Below are 3,521 nucleotides of genomic sequence, written 5' to 3' on the forward strand. Positions count from 1 at the left end.
TTTTCATACAACTTATCTACACCTCATCTCTCACTCAAAACCTCAAATGGATTTCACCCATCTCATTGCGGAAGCGGAGCGCGAAGAACAAGAATACTACGAACAACAACGTGCCGCTTATGAAGCATATGTCACAGCGAATACCCCCGCCCCTCCTCCTCAACCAACTAGATCAACTCGCCGCTACATTCATCGTGACCGGGAGGGGAGCCCACGAAAGGCTCGTTGCCGACTATTTTTCCGACCAGCCGCGATTTTCGGAAGATTACTTTAGGCGCGCCGTTTTCTCATGTCAAAGCGCTTGTTTATGCGTATTGTCAACACATTGTCCGCACGTGTTGAATACTTCCAAACAGGTCCAGATGCAGTCAGTCGGCAAAGTCTCTCGGCGTTGCAGAAGTGTACGTGTGCCATCCGACAACTCGCTACTGGCCAAACGGCCGACCTCTTCGACGAGTATTTGCATGTCGGTGAGTCCACTGGAATCCTTTGTCTTAAAAATTTTTGCGAGCGCGCTCGTTCAGCTTTCGGTGATGAATTCCTTCGAGCACCCACCACCGATGATTGCCAACGATTGCTTCGTCTTCACAAATCAGTCCATGGCTTTTCCGGTATGCCTGGCAGCATTGACTGCATGCATTGGAGGTGGAAGAATTGCCCTACTACTTGGAGGGGGCAACACTTAAGCGACCACAAAGGCGGCGGCCCAACACTTATCCTTGAAGCGGTCGCCGACTACCGCTTATGGATTTGACATGCATATTTCGGTGTTGCCGGATCCAACAACGACTTGAACGTGCTCTATTCTTCACCCCTCTTCAATAATGTGTTGAATGGTGTAGCACCGGCGATCGACTTCACCGTCAACGGAAATGTATACCACATGGGTTACTATCTCGCCGATGACATCTACCCAAGGTGGTCGACTTTTGTGAAGACACTCAGCAACCCGCAGCGTCAAGAGTCCGCGCGGAAAGACGTCGAAAGAGCCTTTGGGGTCCTTCAAGCCCGATTCAACATTGTGAAGGTCCCGTCTTGGCTGTGGTACGTGAAAAATATCACCGACATCATGTACACGTGTATTATCTTACACAACATGATTATAGCCGACGAAGGACCGAGGGCGGATAGCTTTTACGACGAGGATGAAGCCGGAAGCTCAAGCTCGAGGTCTCCCCCACGCCGAGGTGTGCATACGACGGTGGGTGAGAGGATCGAAACAAGGCACACAATGCGCGCGATACCCGAACCCACGTTGAGCTACAAGAAGACCTAATCAAACACATTTGAGCGAAATTCGGCCACGAGTAGTGGTTTTTTTTATTTTAGGAGTTGAATTGTGTATTTTTTATTGATTAGGAGTTTATAATTATGTAATTTTTATTTTTTATGATTTTAATTATGTAATTTTTAATGTATTTTGTAATATTATTCTGGGTATTTTTAATGTATTTTAATTTTGTAGAAATGTTTTTATTTAAATTGAATAATGGAATGATGGGACCCTTGTGCTCGTCCTTGCGGAAGAGTACGAATGTGGATGTTGTACTCTTGCCTAAGAGCAGACAGAAAAAGTGGGTCCGGGCCCACATCCGTGCTCATTGGCAAGAGCACGGATATGGATGCACTTAGCCCTGTTGCTATTTCACAACTAAATTCAGTGCTACATTAATTTTTGTCTCGTTTTATCTTTGACTAACTAAAGATATATATACAGTAACATTATCATCATTATGTGGCACTCGAAGGTTGAGATGAATAAATGCATGTGTTAGTTCTAAAAAGTCTAGCAAGAAAACATTGGAAAAAGCAGAAAGGAAAGATTTGTTAAAATTGTGTCTCTCTTTTCTTTTTCTGCCTTTTTATTAATTGAGTTTGATTTTCTATTTGAATTAGGAAAGGATGCTAGTAAGGTCCTGTTTGGGGGTCATTAATTATTTCAAAAAATAGTGATGCCCACACCTTTCACTTCATTGCCGAATGAGAACACAGACAAACAAATCTCGTATGATTCTAATTTGATTTCTAAAAGCAACGAAGGCGTAACTGCAGCGTCGTTTTCCACATTGACGACATTTACAAGTAATTATGCCAAATCATTTCTAATCAACCAATGAATAGGATATTGATATGTTTGAATTTGACATAAATAATATATTCAAAAAAATAAAATAAAAAATATATGAATGTGTACTCACTAAAAAAACCATCAAATTTAACGACGGAAAGACTTATTAGAAATGAGTCACTCACCCTTAAAAGGCCTTAAAAGGCCTTATAAGGGGGAGAGTTATCCATACTTTTATAGGTGATCTAGGATCGTTACCAAGTCGATGTGAGACAAATAATTAAGAATTTTAACACGCCCTGTCACGTGTGGGCCGGAATGACACATCGGACTTCCATCACGTGGGTAGGTAAGAGAAGAGATAAAGAGATAAAAACTGAATTGGTTGTAATCTAGGACTAGACGGACAATCAATATATCTTCTATGGTGCTACAAGAAGTACAGTAACCCTCACTACTATTTTTGCGTGGTGATTAAAACGAAAGACTACACATTAATTTTTATTTTTATTTTATTTTATTTTATTTTATCTTTTCAATTTCAGTGTACCATATGATTGGATATTTAGACTAATTGGAAATTCAATGTTTGCCTCCCCTTTTGTTGTATCATTGGGTGGAATGTTGGCTAACAATTTCAAATCAACAAGTTCAACTCTATTTAACGATGTAATAAAAGTATCATAATGCATGCGCGTACTGTTTTAGAAAAAGTGCTTACGCATAAATGCATATAAATGTAACTTATAGAAAATGGAAAAATGATGCAATTTTTTCTCCTAGTGTATTATAAAAATCTATATAATCTTTTGTCATCTTCTTGCACAATTTTCATTTTCCCTTCGTAAAGAAATGTTGAAATATAGGAATGAGACTGAAAAATAAGGAACCGATCGAAAATTGATGACACGTAAGGGCAGTCGCATTAGCGTGCTTAGTAGTCACGTCAAGTCGCGCGTAAGTGTTTGGGCATTTTTGTACTCCCTCCGTCCCGGACTACTCACACATTTCCTTTTCGGCACGGAGATTAAGGAATGAGTGTATAGCAAAGTCAACAATTGCGGCTGTAGGTGATAATTTTTACTAAAAATGGAAAGAGTGCAAATAACTTGGGACACCCATAAAGGAAATAAGTGCAAGTAGTCCGGTACGGAGGGAGTATGTAATTTTGATATAATAATTAATTATGTATTTAATGGATAGTTAATGTTAACACGAGAGTGTCCATCGTGGGACACCGAGAGTTATGGCCTAGTGCAAAAAAATGGGAATTATGTGGTGGCGGAGAGTTGTGGCTTGGCAGAAGGTATCCCATTGCGGATGCCCTAACTCCTGAACTCCAATTTCTCATTTTAAATTTACTCTATCAAAATTTCTCGTTGTTCATATAGATTCCTTCAGCGGCGACGACGCTACTGTTGGCGACGATCTTTCGTACTCCAATTTAAGCTAC

Source organism: Salvia splendens, chromosome 6 (genome assembly GCF_004379255.2).
Source record: "Salvia splendens isolate huo1 chromosome 6, SspV2, whole genome shotgun sequence".
NCBI lineage: Eukaryota > Viridiplantae > Streptophyta > Magnoliopsida > Lamiales > Lamiaceae > Salvia > Salvia splendens.